Raw genomic sequence first — 17,000 nt, 5'->3', positions numbered from 1 at the left:
CACTCTTCTCCACAGCAGCCCCAACCACCAGCCCTAAGCCTACACCTACAACCCTAAGGCCCAAGCCCCCTTCCACAACAACGAGTGCTCCCAAAGAGTCACCTGCACCAGAGTCCTCTGCACCGTCTACAGCCAAAACCAGCCCGCTGCCATCGCCTGCTTCTTCCCCCTCCTCGACTGCGTCCTCAACATGGCTGAGCTCTTCACAACCTCGTAAGGCTCCCTCCTGCCCTTCATACTGCTCTGCCTGCTGTTCCCAGCTCCCACGCTTCCTTTCTTCCTATTTAGCAACGCAAGCTGCTTGGGCTGTGTTTTAGTACTTGCTCTCCGATCCCACTTCCTTTGGCACCAGCACTTTGGTGTGGCCTGCCATTGGTACAGCCTGGGGCACAGGTGTCTCCCAGGGAGCCTGGCCTGCCTGCCTGCCTGCCTGCCTGCGAGGGGGCAGACAGTACCCTGTCTGTCTGTCTTGGAGGGAGATGCACATCCAAAGAGGGTCCTCTTCTGTGGAGAGGCTGAGGATGATTGCATATGAAAAGGCACTCTTTATGCTCTGTCCTTGTCCCCCATGTTTGTGGGAGAAAACAGACAGGAATTTGAGAATGGGAGCCTGAGGGCAGGAGCCAGAGGCCCACTCATTCTTCTCGACAACCAAGACTCAGTGAGGCAAGATGCTGCCTTTCTTGCACATGCCACCTGCATGGGGATTCTGCCCACCTCCGTAGCCTTCCCCTCTTGCCCTCATCCTCAACTGACTTGTGCTTTCCTCCTGACAGCCTTCACCCACAAAAAGACAACTGCGCCACACATTGTGCCGCCTCTCACCACCCAGAAGACCACCGCCACCACCTCCACCAGCAGCACCTCCAAGACCTCTGTCTCCAGAGAGGCCAGCCCCACTAGCAGCACAGAAGTCCCTCTGACAAGGACGTCTCCAAGTCGCAGCTCTCTGCCAGCCCCCAGCAGCCCCCTCAGCACCAGGCTGCCATCTGCCACCACTTCCACACTCTTCTCCACAGCAGCCCCAACCACCAGCCCTAAGCCTACACCTACAACCCTAAGGCCCAAGCCCCCTTCCACAACAACGAGTGCTCCCAAAGAGTCACCTGCACCAGAGTCCTCTGCACCGTCTACAGCCAAAACCAGCCCGCTGCCATCGCCTGCTTCTTCCCCCTCCTCGACTGCGTCCTCAACATGGCTGAGCTCTTCACAACCTCGTAAGGCTCCCTCCCTCCCTCCCTCCCTCCCTCCCGTCCCACTACTCTGCCTGCTCTTCACAGCTCTCATGCTTCCATCCTTCCTTGCACACATCTTTCATTGCTTCTTTCCTTCCACACATCTTTCATTGCTGCTTTCCTTCACACCCACTGACCCTGCTCAGGTGTTTGTTTCTACTACCTTTGGCATTGGCAATTTGGTGTGGCCTGCCTTTGGTATGGCCCTGAGGTATGGCTCCCAGGCAGCCTGGCCTGCCTGCCTGCCTGCCTGCGAGGGGGCAGACAGTACCCTGTCTGTCTGTCTTGGAGGGAGATGCACATCCAGAGAGGGTCCTATTGCAAGGAGAGGCAGAGGGTCCTTGCATGTTGGAAGGCACCCTTTAGGAGCTGTCCTTGTTCCCCCTTTTTCTGGGAGAAACTAGACGGGAGCCGGGGCACAGGAGCCAGAATGCTGCTCCACCGTCTTGACAAGGAAGACGCAGCGGGGCAAGATGCTGCCTTTCTTGCACATGCCACCTGCATGGGGATTCTGCCCACCTCCGTAGCCTTCCCCTCTTGCCCTCATCCTCAACTGACTTGTGCTTTCCTCCTGACAGCCTTCACCCACAAAAAGACAACTGCGCCACACATTGTGCCGCCTCTCACCACCCAGAAGACCACCGCCACCACCTCCACCAGCAGCACCTCCAAGACCTCTGTCTCCAGAGAGGCCAGCCCCGCTAGCAGCACAGAAGTCCCTCTGACAAGGACGTCTCCAAGTCGCAGCTCTCTGCCAGCCCCCAGCAGCCCCCTCAGCACCAGGCTGCCATCTGCCACCACTTCCACACTCTTCTCCACAGCAGCCCCAACCACCAGCCCTAAGCCTACACCTACAACCCTAAGGCCCAAGCCCCCTTCCACAACAACGAGTGCTCCCAAAGAGTCACCTGCACCAGAGTCCTCTGCACCGTCTACAGCCAAAACCAGCCCGCTGCCATCGCCTGCTTCTTCCCCCTCCTCGACTGCGTCCTCAACATGGCTGAGCTCTTCACAACCTCGTAAGGCTCCCTCCTGCCCTTCATACTGCTCTGCCTGCTGTTCCCAGCTCCCACGCTTCCTTTCTTCCTATTTAGCAACGCAAGCTGCTTGGGCTGTGTTTTAGTACTTGCTCTCCGATCCCACTTCCTTTGGCACCAGCACTTTGGTGTGGCCTGCCATTGGTACAGCCTGGGGCACAGGTGTCTCCCAGGGAGCCTGGCCTGCCTGCCTGCCTGCCTGCCTGCGAGGGGGCAGACAGTACCCTGTCTGTCTGTCTTGGAGGGAGATGCACATCCAAAGAGGGTCCTCTTCTGTGGAGAGGCTGAGGATGATTGCATATGAAAAGGCACTCTTTATGCTCTGTCCTTGTCCCCCATGTTTGTGGGAGAAAACAGACAGGAATTTGAGAATGGGAGCCTGAGGGCAGGAGCCAGAGGCCCACTCATTCTTCTCGACAACCAAGACTCAGTGAGGCAAGATGCTGCCTTTCTTGCACATGCCACCTGCATGGGGATTCTGCCCACCTCCGTAGCCTTCCCCTCTTGCCCTCATCCTCAACTGACTTGTGCTTTCCTCCTGACAGCCTTCACCCACAAAAAGACAACTGCGCCACACATTGTGCCGCCTCTCACCACCCAGAAGACCACCGCCACCACCTCCACCAGCAGCACCTCCAAGACCTCTGTCTCCAGAGAGGCCAGCCCCGCTAGCAGCACAGAAGTCCCTCTGACAAGGACGTCTCCAAGTCGCAGCTCTCTGCCAGCCCCCAGCAGCCCCCTCAGCACCAGGCTGCCATCTGCCACCACTTCCACACTCTTCTCCACAGCAGCCCCAACCACCAGCCCTAAGCCTACACCTACAACCCTAAGGCCCAAGCCCCCTTCCACAACAACGAGTGCTCCCAAAGAGTCACCTGCACCAGAGTCCTCTGCACCGTCTACAGCCAAAACCAGCCCGCTGCCATCGCCTGCTTCTTCCCCCTCCTCGACTGCGTCCTCAACATGGCTGAGCTCTTCACAACCTCGTAAGGCTCCCTCCCTCGCTCCCTCCCTCCCTCCCGTCCCACTACTCTGCCTGCTCTTCACAGCTCTCATGCTTCCATCCTTCCTTGCACACATCTTTCATTGCTTCTTTCCTTCCACACATCTTTCATTGCTGCTTTCCTTCACACCCACTGACCCTGCTCAGGTGTTTGTTTCTACTACCTTTGGCATTGGCAATTTGGTGTGGCCTGCCTTTGGTATGGCCCTGAGGTATGGCTCCCAGGCAGCCTGGCCTGCCTGCCTGCCTGCCTGCGAGGGGGCAGACAGTACCCTGTCTGTCTGTCTTGGAGGGAGATGCACATCCAGAGAGGGTCCTATTGCAAGGAGAGGCAGAGGGTCCTTGCATGTTGGAAGGCACCCTTTAGGAGCTGTCCTTGTTCCCCCTTTTTCTGGGAGAAACTAGACGGGAGCCGGGGCACAGGAGCCAGAATGCTGCTCCACCGTCTTGACAAGGAAGACGCAGCGGGGCAAGATGCTGCCTTTCTTGCACATGCCACCTGCATGGGGATTCTGCCCACCTCCGTAGCCTTCCCCTCTTGCCCTCATCCTCAACTGACTTGTGCTTTCCTCCTGACAGCCTTCACCCACAAAAAGACAACTGCGCCACACATTGTGCCGCCTCTCACCACCCAGAAGACCACCGCCACCACCTCCACCAGCAGCACCTCCAAGACCTCTGTCTCCAGAGAGGCCAGCCCCGCTAGCAGCACAGAAGTCCCTCTGACAAGGACGTCTCCAAGTCGCAGCTCTCTGCCAGCCCCCAGCAGCCCCCTCAGCACCAGGCTGCCATCTGCCACCACTTCCACACTCTTCTCCACAGCAGCCCCAACCACCAGCCCTAAGCCTACACCTACAACCCTAAGGCCCAAGCCCCCTTCCACAACAACGAGTGCTCCCAAAGAGTCACCTGCACCAGAGTCCTCTGCACCGTCTACAGCCAAAACCAGCCCGCTGCCATCGCCTGCTTCTTCCCCCTCCTCGACTGCGTCCTCAACATGGCTGAGCTCTTCACAACCTCGTAAGGCTCCCTCCCTCCCTCGCTCCCTCCCTCCCTCCCGTCCCACTACTCTGCCTGCTCTTCACAGCTCTCATGCTTCCATCCTTCCTTGCACACATCTTTCATTGCTTCTTTCCTTCCACACATCTTTCATTGCTGCTTTCCTTCACACCCACTGACCCTGCTCAGGTGTTTGTTTCTACTACCTTTGGCATTGGCAATTTGGTGTGGCCTGCCTTTGGTATGGCCCTGAGGTATGGCTCCCAGGCAGCCTGGCCTGCCTGCCTGCCTGCCTGCGAGGGGGCAGACAGTACCCTGTCTGTCTGTCTTGGAGGGAGATGCACATCCAGAGAGGGTCCTATTGCAAGGAGAGGCAGAGGGTCCTTGCATGTTGGAAGGCACCCTTTAGGAGCTGTCCTTGTTCCCCCTTTTTCTGGGAGAAACTAGACGGGAGCCGGGGCACAGGAGCCAGAATGCTGCTCCACCGTCTTGACAAGGAAGACGCAGCGGGGCAAGATGCTGCCTTTCTTGCACATGCCACCTGCATGGGGATTCTGCCCACCTCCGTAGCCTTCCCCTCTTGCCCTCATCCTCAACTGACTTGTGCTTTCCTCCTGACAGCCTTCACCCACAAAAAGACAACTGCGCCACACATTGTGCCGCCTCTCACCACCCAGAAGACCACCGCCACCACCTCCACCAGCAGCACCTCCAAGACCTCTGTCTCCAGAGAGGCCAGCCCCGCTAGCAGCACAGAAGTCCCTCTGACAAGGACGTCTCCAAGTCGCAGCTCTCTGCCAGCCCCCAGCAGCCCCCTCAGCACCAGGCTGCCATCTGCCACCACTTCCACACTCTTCTCCACAGCAGCCCCAACCACCAGCCCTAAGCCTACACCTACAACCCTAAGGCCCAAGCCCCCTTCCACAACAACGAGTGCTCCCAAAGAGTCACCTGCACCAGAGTCCTCTGCACCGTCTACAGCCAAAACCAGCCCGCTGCCATCGCCTGCTTCTTCCCCCTCCTCGACTGCGTCCTCAACATGGCTGAGCTCTTCACAACCTCGTAAGGCTCCCTCCCTCGCTCCCTCCCTCCCTCCCGTCCCACTACTCTGCCTGCTCTTCACAGCTCTCATGCTTCCATCCTTCCTTGCACACATCTTTCATTGCTTCTTTCCTTCCACACATCTTTCATTGCTGCTTTCCTTCACACCCACTGACCCTGCTCAGGTGTTTGTTTCTACTACCTTTGGCATTGGCAATTTGGTGTGGCCTGCCTTTGGTATGGCCCTGAGGTATGGCTCCCAGGCAGCCTGGCCTGCCTGCCTGCCTGCCTGCGAGGGGGCAGACAGTACCCTGTCTGTCTGTCTTGGAGGGAGATGCACATCCAGAGAGGGTCCTATTGCAAGGAGAGGCAGAGGGTCCTTGCATGTTGGAAGGCACCCTTTAGGAGCTGTCCTTGTTCCCCCTTTTTCTGGGAGAAACTAGACGGGAGCCGGGGCACAGGAGCCAGAATGCTGCTCCACCGTCTTGACAAGGAAGACGCAGCGGGGCAAGATGCTGCCTTTCTTGCACATGCCACCTGCATGGGGATTCTGCCCACCTCCGTAGCCTTCCCCTCTTGCCCTCATCCTCAACTGACTTGTGCTTTCCTCCTGACAGCCTTCACCCACAAAAAGACAACTGCGCCACACATTGTGCCGCCTCTCACCACCCAGAAGACCACCGCCACCACCTCCACCAGCAGCACCTCCAAGACCTCTGTCTCCAGAGAGGCCAGCCCCGCTAGCAGCACAGAAGTCCCTCTGACAAGGACGTCTCCAAGTCGCAGCTCTCTGCCAGCCCCCAGCAGCCCCCTCAGCACCAGGCTGCCATCTGCCACCACTTCCACACTCTTCTCCACAGCAGCCCCAACCACCAGCCCTAAGCCTACACCTACAACCCTAAGGCCCAAGCCCCCTTCCACAACAACGAGTGCTCCCAAAGAGTCACCTGCACCAGAGTCCTCTGCACCGTCTACAGCCAAAACCAGCCCGCTGCCATCGCCTGCTTCTTCCCCCTCCTCGACTGCGTCCTCAACATGGCTGAGCTCTTCACAACCTCGTAAGGCTCCCTCCCTCCCTCCCTCCCTCCCTCCCGTCCCACTACTCTGCCTGCTCTTCACAGCTCTCATGCTTCCATCCTTCCTTGCACACATCTTTCATTGCTTCTTTCCTTCCACACATCTTTCATTGCTGCTTTCCTTCACACCCACTGACCCTGCTCAGGTGTTTGTTTCTACTACCTTTGGCATTGGCAATTTGGTGTGGCCTGCCTTTGGTATGGCCCTGAGGTATGGCTCCCAGGCAGCCTGGCCTGCCTGCCTGCCTGCCTGCGAGGGGGCAGACAGTACCCTGTCTGTCTGTCTTGGAGGGAGATGCACATCCAGAGAGGGTCCTATTGCAAGGAGAGGCAGAGGGTCCTTGCATGTTGGAAGGCACCCTTTAGGAGCTGTCCTTGTTCCCCCTTTTTCTGGGAGAAACTAGACGGGAGCCGGGGCACAGGAGCCAGAATGCTGCTCCACCGTCTTGACAAGGAAGACGCAGCGGGGCAAGATGCTGCCTTTCTTGCACATGCCACCTGCATGGGGATTCTGCCCACCTCCGTAGCCTTCCCCTCTTGCCCTCATCCTCAACTGACTTGTGCTTTCCTCCTGACAGCCTTCACCCACAAAAAGACAACTGCGCCACACATTGTGCCGCCTCTCACCACCCAGAAGACCACCGCCACCACCTCCACCAGCAGCACCTCCAAGACCTCTGTCTCCAGAGAGGCCAGCCCCGCTAGCAGCACAGAAGTCCCTCTGACAAGGACGTCTCCAAGTCGCAGCTCTCTGCCAGCCCCCAGCAGCCCCCTCAGCACCAGGCTGCCATCTGCCACCACTTCCACACTCTTCTCCACAGCAGCCCCAACCACCAGCCCTAAGCCTACACCTACAACCCTAAGGCCCAAGCCCCCTTCCACAACAACGAGTGCTCCCAAAGAGTCACCTGCACCAGAGTCCTCTGCACCGTCTACAGCCAAAACCAGCCCGCTGCCATCGCCTGCTTCTTCCCCCTCCTCGACTGCGTCCTCAACATGGCTGAGCTCTTCACAACCTCGTAAGGCTCCCTCCCTCGCTCCCTCCCTCCCTCCCGTCCCACTACTCTGCCTGCTCTTCACAGCTCTCATGCTTCCATCCTTCCTTGCACACATCTTTCATTGCTTCTTTCCTTCCACACATCTTTCATTGCTGCTTTCCTTCACACCCACTGACCCTGCTCAGGTGTTTGTTTCTACTACCTTTGGCATTGGCAATTTGGTGTGGCCTGCCTTTGGTATGGCCCTGAGGTATGGCTCCCAGGCAGCCTGGCCTGCCTGCCTGCCTGCCTGCGAGGGGGCAGACAGTACCCTGTCTGTCTGTCTTGGAGGGAGATGCACATCCAGAGAGGGTCCTATTGCAAGGAGAGGCAGAGGGTCCTTGCATGTTGGAAGGCACCCTTTAGGAGCTGTCCTTGTTCCCCCTTTTTCTGGGAGAAACTAGACGGGAGCCGGGGCACAGGAGCCAGAATGCTGCTCCACCGTCTTGACAAGGAAGACGCAGCGGGGCAAGATGCTGCCTTTCTTGCACATGCCACCTGCATGGGGATTCTGCCCACCTCCGTAGCCTTCCCCTCTTGCCCTCATCCTCAACTGACTTGTGCTTTCCTCCTGACAGCCTTCACCCACAAAAAGACAACTGCGCTACACATTGTGCCGCCTCTCACCACCCAGAAGACCACCGCCACCACCTCCACCAGCAGCACCTCCAAGACCTCTGTCTCCAGAGAGGCCAGCCCCGCTAGCAGCACAGAAGTCCCTCTGACAAGGACGTCTCCAAGTCGCAGCTCTCTGCCAGCCCCCAGCAGCCCCCTCAGCACCAGGCTGCCATCTGCCACCACTTCCACACTCTTCTCCACAGCAGCCCCAACCACCAGCCCTAAGCCTACACCTACAACCCTAAGGCCCAAGCCCCCTTCCACAACAACGAGTGCTCCCAAAGAGTCACCTGCACCAGAGTCCTCTGCACCGTCTACAGCCAAAACCAGCCCGCTGCCATCGCCTGCTTCTTCCCCCTCCTCGACTGCGTCCTCAACATGGCTGAGCTCTTCACAACCTCGTAAGGCTCCCTCCCTCGCTCCCTCCCTCCCTCCCGTCCCACTACTCTGCCTGCTCTTCACAGCTCTCATGCTTCCATCCTTCCTTGCACACATCTTTCATTGCTTCTTTCCTTCCACACATCTTTCATTGCTGCTTTCCTTCACACCCACTGACCCTGCTCAGGTGTTTGTTTCTACTACCTTTGGCATTGGCAATTTGGTGTGGCCTGCCTTTGGTATGGCCCTGAGGTATGGCTCCCAGGCAGCCTGGCCTGCCTGCCTGCCTGCCTGCGAGGGGGCAGACAGTACCCTGTCTGTCTGTCTTGGAGGGAGATGCACATCCAGAGAGGGTCCTATTGCAAGGAGAGGCAGAGGGTCCTTGCATGTTGGAAGGCACCCTTTAGGAGCTGTCCTTGTTCCCCCTTTTTCTGGGAGAAACTAGACGGGAGCTGGGGCACAGGAGCCAGAATGCTGCTCCACCGTCTTGACAAGGAAGACGCAGCGGGGCAAGATGCTGCCTTTCTTGCACATGCCACCTGCATGGGGATTCTGCCCACCTCCGTAGCCTTCCCCTCTTGCCCTCATCCTCAACTGACTTGTGCTTTCCTCCTGACAGCCTTCACCCACAAAAAGACAACTGCGCCACACATTGTGCCGCCTCTCACCACCCAGAAGACCACCGCCACCACCTCCACCAGCAGCACCTCCAAGACCTCTGTCTCCAGAGAGGCCAGCCCCGCTAGCAGCACAGAAGTCCCTCTGACAAGGATGTCTCCAAGTCCCAGCTCTCTGCCAGCCCCCAGCAGCCCCCTCAGCACCAGGCTGCCATCTGCCACCGCTTCCACACTCTTCTCCACAGCAGCCCCAACCACCAGCCCTAAGCCTACACCTACAACCCTAAGGCCCAAGCCCCCTTCCACAACAACGAGTGCTCCCAAAGAGTCACCTGCACCAGAGTCCTCTGCACCGTCTACAGCCAAAACCAGCCCGCTGCCATCGCCTGCTTCTTCCCCCTCCTCGACTGCGTCCTCAACATGGCTGAGCTCTTCACAACCTCGTAAGGCTCCCTCCCTCCCTCCCTCCCTCCCTCCCTCCCTCCCGTCCCACTACTCTGCCTGCTCTTCACAGCTCTCATGCTTCCATCCTTCCTTGCACACATCTTTCATTGCTTCTTTCCTTCCACACATCTTTCATTGCTGCTTTCCTTCACACCCACTGACCCTGCTCAGGTGTTTGTTTCTACTACCTTTGGCATTGGCAATTTGGTGTGGCCTGCCTTTGGTATGGCCCTGAGGTATGGCTCCCAGGCAGCCTGGCCTGCCTGCCTGCCTGCCTGCGAGGGGGCAGACAGTACCCTGTCTGTCTGTCTTGGAGGGAGATGCACATCCAGAGAGGGTCCTATTGCAAGGAGAGGCAGAGGGTCCTTGCATGTTGGAAGGCACCCTTTAGGAGCTGTCCTTGTTCCCCCTTTTTCTGGGAGAAACTAGACGGGAGCCGGGGCACAGGAGCCAGAATGCTGCTCCACCGTCTTGACAAGGAAGACGCAGCGGGGCAAGATGCTGCCTTTCTTGCACATGCCACCTGCATGGGGATTCTGCCCACCTCCGTAGCCTTCCCCTCTTGCTCTCATCCTCAACTGACTTGTGCTTTCCTCCTGACAGCCTTCACCCACAAAAAGACAACTGCGCCACACATTGTGCCGCCTCTCACCACCCAGAAGACCACCGCCACCACCTCCACCAGCAGCACCTCCAAGACCTCTGTCTCCAGAGAGGCCAGCCCCGCTAGCAGCACAGAAGTCCCTCTGACAAGGACGTCTCCAAGTCGCAGCTCTCTGCCAGCCCCCAGCAGCCCCCTCAGCACCAGGCTGCCATCTGCCACCACTTCCACACTCTTCTCCACAGCAGCCCCAACCACCAGCCCTAAGCCTACACCTACAACCCTAAGGCCCAAGCCCCCTTCCACAACAACGAGTGCTCCCAAAGAGTCACCTGCACCAGAGTCCTCTGCACCGTCTACAGCCAAAACCAGCCCGCTGCCATCGCCTGCTTCTTCCCCCTCCTCGACTGCGTCCTCAACATGGCTGAGCTCTTCACAACCTCGTAAGGCTCCCTCCCTCCCTCGCTCCCTCCCTCCCTCCCGTCCCACTACTCTGCCTGCTCTTCACAGCTCTCATGCTTCCATCCTTCCTTGCACACATCTTTCATTGCTTCTTTCCTTCCACACATCTTTCATTGCTGCTTTCCTTCACACCCACTGACCCTGCTCAGGTGTTTGTTTCTACTACCTTTGGCATTGGCAATTTGGTGTGGCCTGCCTTTGGTATGGCCCTGAGGTATGGCTCCCAGGCAGCCTGGCCTGCCTGCCTGCCTGCCTGCGAGGGGGCAGACAGTACCCTGTCTGTCTGTCTTGGAGGGAGATGCACATCCAGAGAGGGTCCTATTGCAAGGAGAGGCAGAGGGTCCTTGCATGTTGGAAGGCACCCTTTAGGAGCTGTCCTTGTTCCCCCTTTTTCTGGGAGAAACTAGACGGGAGCCGGGGCACAGGAGCCAGAATGCTGCTCCACCGTCTTGACAAGGAAGACGCAGCGGGGCAAGATGCTGCCTTTCTTGCACATGCCACCTGCATGGGGATTCTGCCCACCTCCGTAGCCTTCCCCTCTTGCCCTCATCCTCAACTGACTTGTGCTTTCCTCCTGACAGCCTTCACCCACAAAAAGACAACTGCGCCACACATTGTGCCGCCTCTCACCACCCAGAAGACCACCGCCACCACCTCCACCAGCAGCACCTCCAAGACCTCTGTCTCCAGAGAGGCCAGCCCCGCTAGCAGCACAGAAGTCCCTCTGACAAGGACGTCTCCAAGTCGCAGCTCTCTGCCAGCCCCCAGCAGCCCCCTCAGCACCAGGCTGCCATCTGCCACCACTTCCACACTCTTCTCCACAGCAGCCCCAACCACCAGCCCTAAGCCTACACCTACAACCCTAAGGCCCAAGCCCCCTTCCACAACAACGAGTGCTCCCAAAGAGTCACCTGCACCAGAGTCCTCTGCACCGTCTACAGCCAAAACCAGCCCGCTGCCATCGCCTGCTTCTTCCCCCTCCTCGACTGCGTCCTCAACATGGCTGAGCTCTTCACAACCTCGTAAGGCTCCCTCCCTCGCTCCCTCCCTCCCTCCCGTCCCACTACTCTGCCTGCTCTTCACAGCTCTCATGCTTCCATCCTTCCTTGCACACATCTTTCATTGCTTCTTTCCTTCCACACATCTTTCATTGCTGCTTTCCTTCACACCCACTGACCCTGCTCAGGTGTTTGTTTCTACTACCTTTGGCATTGGCAATTTGGTGTGGCCTGCCTTTGGTATGGCCCTGAGGTATGGCTCCCAGGCAGCCTGGCCTGCCTGCCTGCCTGCCTGCGAGGGGGCAGACAGTACCCTGTCTGTCTGTCTTGGAGGGAGATGCACATCCAGAGAGGGTCCTATTGCAAGGAGAGGCAGAGGGTCCTTGCATGTTGGAAGGCACCCTTTAGGAGCTGTCCTTGTTCCCCCTTTTTCTGGGAGAAACTAGACGGGAGCCGGGGCACAGGAGCCAGAATGCTGCTCCACCGTCTTGACAAGGAAGACGCAGCGGGGCAAGATGCTGCCTTTCTTGCACATGCCACCTGCATGGGGATTCTGCCCACCTCCGTAGCCTTCCCCTCTTGCCCTCATCCTCAACTGACTTGTGCTTTCCTCCTGACAGCCTTCACCCACAAAAAGACAACTGCGCCACACATTGTGCCGCCTCTCACCACCCAGAAGACCACCGCCACCACCTCCACCAGCAGCACCTCCAAGACCTCTGTCTCCAGAGAGGCCAGCCCCGCTAGCAGCACAGAAGTCCCTCTGACAAGGACGTCTCCAAGTCCCAGCTCTCTGCCAGCCCCCAGCAGCCCCCTCAGCACCAGGCTGCCATCTGCCACCACTTCCACACTCTTCTCCACAGCAGCCCCAACCACCAGCCCTAAGCCTACACCTACAACCCTAAGGCCCAAGCCCCCTTCCACAACAACGAGTGCTCCCAAAGAGTCACCTGCACCAGAGTCCTCTGCACCGTCTACAGCCAAAACCAGCCCGCTGCCATCGCCTGCTTCTTCCCCCTCCTCGACTGCGTCCTCAACATGGCTGAGCTCTTCACAACCTCGTAAGGCTCCCTCCCTCCCTCCCTCCCTCCCTCCCTCCCTCCCGTCCCACTACTCTGCCTGCTCTTCACAGCTCTCATGCTTCCATCCTTCCTTGCACACATCTTTCATTGCTTCTTTCCTTCCACACATCTTTCATTGCTGCTTTCCTTCACACCCACTGACCCTGCTCAGGTGTTTGTTTCTACTACCTTTGGCATTGGCAATTTGGTGTGGCCTGCCTTTGGTATGGCCCTGAGGTATGGCTCCCAGGCAGCCTGGCCTGCCTGCCTGCCTGCCTGCGAGGGGGCAGACAGTACCCTGTCTGTCTGTCTTGGAGGGAGATGCACATCCAGAGAGGGTCCTATTGCAAGGAGAGGCAGAGGGTCCTTGCATGTTGGAAGGCACCCTTTAGGAGCTGTCCTTGTTCCCCCTTTTTCTGGGAGAAACTAGACGGGAGCCGGGGCACAGGAGCCAGAATGCTGCTCCACCGTCTTGACAAGGAAGACGCAGCGGGGCAAGATGCTGCCTTTCTTGCACATGCCACCTGCATGGGGATTCTGCCCACCTCCGTAGCCTTCCCCTCTTGCCCTCATCCTCAACTGACTTGTGCTTTCCTCCTGACAGCCTTCACCCACAAAAAGACAACTGCGCCACACATTGTGCCGCCTCTCACCACCCAGAAGACCACCGCCACCACCTCCACCAGCAGCACCTCCAAGACCTCTGTCTCCAGAGAGGCCAGCCCCGCTAGCAGCACAGAAGTCCCTCTGACAAGGACGTCTCCAAGTCCCAGCTCTCTGCCAGCCCCCAGCAGCCCCCTCAGCACCAGGCTGCCATCTGCCACCACTTCCACACTCTTCTCCACAGCAGCCCCAACCACCAGCCCTAAGCCTACACCTACAACCCTAAGGCCCAAGCCCCCTTCCACAACAACGAGTGCTCCCAAAGAGTCACCTGCACCAGAGTCCTCTGCACCGTCTACAGCCAAAACCAGCCCGCTGCCATCGCCTGCTTCTTCCCCCTCCTCGACTGCGTCCTCAACATGGCTGAGCTCTTCACAACCTCGTAAGGCTCCCTCCCTCCCTCGCTCCCTCCCTCCCTCCCGTCCCACTACTCTGCCTGCTCTTCACAGCTCTCATGCTTCCATCCTTCCTTGCACACATCTTTCATTGCTTCTTTCCTTCCACACATCTTTCATTGCTGCTTTCCTTCACACCCACTGACCCTGCTCAGGTGTTTGTTTCTACTACCTTTGGCATTGGCAATTTGGTGTGGCCTGCCTTTGGTATGGCCCTGAGGTATGGCTCCCAGGCAGCCTGGCCTGCCTGCCTGCCTGCCTGCGAGGGGGCAGACAGTACCCTGTCTGTCTGTCTTGGAGGGAGATGCACATCCAGAGAGGGTCCTATTGCAAGGAGAGGCAGAGGGTCCTTGCATGTTGGAAGGCACCCTTTAGGAGCTGTCCTTGTTCCCCCTTTTTCTGGGAGAAACTAGACGGGAGCCGGGGCACAGGAGCCAGAATGCTGCTCCACCGTCTTGACAAGGAAGACGCAGCGGGGCAAGATGCTGCCTTTCTTGCACATGCCACCTGCATGGGGATTCTGCCCACCTCCGTAGCCTTCCCCTCTTGCCCTCATCCTCAACTGACTTGTGCTTTCCTCCTGACAGCCTTCACCCACAAAAAGACAACTGCGCTACACATTGTGCCGCCTCTCACCACCCAGAAGACCACCGCCACCACCTCCACCAGCAGCACCTCCAAGACCTCTGTCTCCAGAGAGGCCAGCCCCGCTAGCAGCACAGAAGTCCCTCTGACAAGGACGTCTCCAAGTCGCAGCTCTCTGCCAGCCCCCAGCAGCCCCCTCAGCACCAGGCTGCCATCTGCCACCACTTCCACACTCTTCTCCACAGCAGCCCCAACCACCAGCCCTAAGCCTACACCTACAACCCTAAGGCCCAAGCCCCCTTCCACAACAACGAGTGCTCCCAAAGAGTCACCTGCACCAGAGTCCTCTGCACCGTCTACAGCCAAAACCAGCCCGCTGCCATCGCCTGCTTCTTCCCCCTCCTCGACTGCGTCCTCAACATGGCTGAGCTCTTCACAACCTCGTAAGGCTCCCTCCCTCGCTCCCTCCCTCCCTCCCGTCCCACTACTCTGCCTGCTCTTCACAGCTCTCATGCTTCCATCCTTCCTTGCACACATCTTTCATTGCTTCTTTCCTTCCACACATCTTTCATTGCTGCTTTCCTTCACACCCACTGACCCTGCTCAGGTGTTTGTTTCTACTACCTTTGGCATTGGCAATTTGGTGTGGCCTGCCTTTGGTATGGCCCTGAGGTATGGCTCCCAGGCAGCCTGGCCTGCCTGCCTGCCTGCCTGCGAGGGGGCAGACAGTACCCTGTCTGTCTGTCTTGGAGGGAGATGCACATCCAGAGAGGGTCCTATTGCAAGGAGAGGCAGAGGGTCCTTGCATGTTGGAAGGCACCCTTTAGGAGCTGTCCTTGTTCCCCCTTTTTCTGGGAGAAACTAGACGGGAGCTGGGGCACAGGAGCCAGAATGCTGCTCCACCGTCTTGACAAGGAAGACGCAGCGGGGCAAGATGCTGCCTTTCTTGCACATGCCACCTGCATGGGGATTCTGCCCACCTCCGTAGCCTTCCCCTCTTGCCCTCATCCTCAACTGACTTGTGCTTTCCTCCTGACAGCCTTCACCCACAAAAAGACAACTGCGCCACACATTGTGCCGCCTCTCACCACCCAGAAGACCACCGCCACCACCTCCACCAGCAGCACCTCCAAGACCTCTGTCTCCAGAGAGGCCAGCCCCGCTAGCAGCACAGAAGTCCCTCTGACAAGGATGTCTCCAAGTCCCAGCTCTCTGCCAGCCCCCAGCAGCCCCCTCAGCACCAGGCTGCCATCTGCCACCGCTTCCACACTCTTCTCCACAGCAGCCCCAGCCACCAGCCCTAAGCCTACACCTACAACCCTAAGGCCCAAGCCCCCTTCCACAACAACGAGTGCTCCCAAAGAGTCACCTGCACCAGAGTCCTCTGCACCGTCTACAGCCAAAACCAGCCCGCTGCCATCGCCTGCTTCTTCCCCCTCCTCGACTGCGTCCTCAACATGGCTGAGCTCTTCACAACCTCGTAAGGCTCCCTCCCTCCCTCCCTCCCTCCCTCCCTCCCTCCCGTCCCACTACTCTGCCTGCTCTTCACAGCTCTCATGCTTCCATCCTTCCTTGCACACATCTTTCATTGCTTCTTTCCTTCCACACATCTTTCATTGCTGCTTTCCTTCACACCCACTGACCCTGCTCAGGTGTTTGTTTCTACTACCTTTGGCATTGGCAATTTGGTGTGGCCTGCCTTTGGTATGGCCCTGAGGTATGGCTCCCAGGCAGCCTGGCCTGCCTGCCTGCCTGCCTGCGAGGGGGCAGACAGTACCCTGTCTGTCTGTCTTGGAGGGAGATGCACATCCAGAGAGGGTCCTATTGCAAGGAGAGGCAGAGGGTCCTTGCATGTTGGAAGGCACCCTTTAGGAGCTGTCCTTGTTCCCCCTTTTTCTGGGAGAAACTAGACGGGAGCCGGGGCACAGGAGCCAGAATGCTGCTCCACCGTCTTGACAAGGAAGACGCAGCGGGGCAAGATGCTGCCTTTCTTGCACATGCCACCTGCATGGGGATTCTGCCCACCTCCGTAGCCTTCCCCTCTTGCCCTCATCCTCAACTGACTTGTGCTTTCCTCCTGACAGCCTTCACCCACAAAAAGACAACTGCGCCACACATTGTGCCGCCTCTCACCACCCAGAAGACCACCGCCACCACCTCCACCAGCAGCACCTCCAAGACCTCTGTCTCCAGAGAGGCCAGCCCCGCTAGCAGCACAGAAGTCCCTCTGACAAGGACGTCTCCAAGTCCCAGCTCTCACTTTCCACCTCCTCCCAGCAGCCCCCTCAGCACCAGGCTGCCATCTGCTACCACGTCCAGATTCTCTTCTGTTTTGGCTCCAACTGCCAGGCCAATGCCTACACCTATGCCCCTCACTACTTCCACATTTAGGTCTGGTGAGAGTACTATGAATTTTTCGACCCAAAATACCACATTTACTCCTCCTGGCAAAACTTCTTCCTTAGTAGTTTCTTCCACCATCTCTGCCAAGTCCACTCCAGTTTTGATCCCAACTGTTTTATCTACAATGACTACTTTTGCTCCCAGTGTTATTACTTCTGCTTCTACAGAGTCAGTTGAAAGGACTTCTTTGCGAACAACAACATTAACCACTACCCGCACTACATCATCTCCTGCTGTCACCTCTAGACTTTCAACATCATTTTCTTCTGTTGTACCATTAGCAGTGCCGCAAGGTAAAGTATATCCATATCATTTCCTATATTGTGTTTTTTGTTTTAGCACATACA

This window comes from Balearica regulorum, chromosome 5 (genome assembly GCF_011004875.1).
Source record: "Balearica regulorum gibbericeps isolate bBalReg1 chromosome 5, bBalReg1.pri, whole genome shotgun sequence".
NCBI classification, from domain to species: Eukaryota; Metazoa; Chordata; class Aves; order Gruiformes; family Gruidae; genus Balearica; species Balearica regulorum.
The sequence above is the reverse complement of the archived record's forward strand: the minus strand, read 5'-3'. Positions refer to the sequence as shown.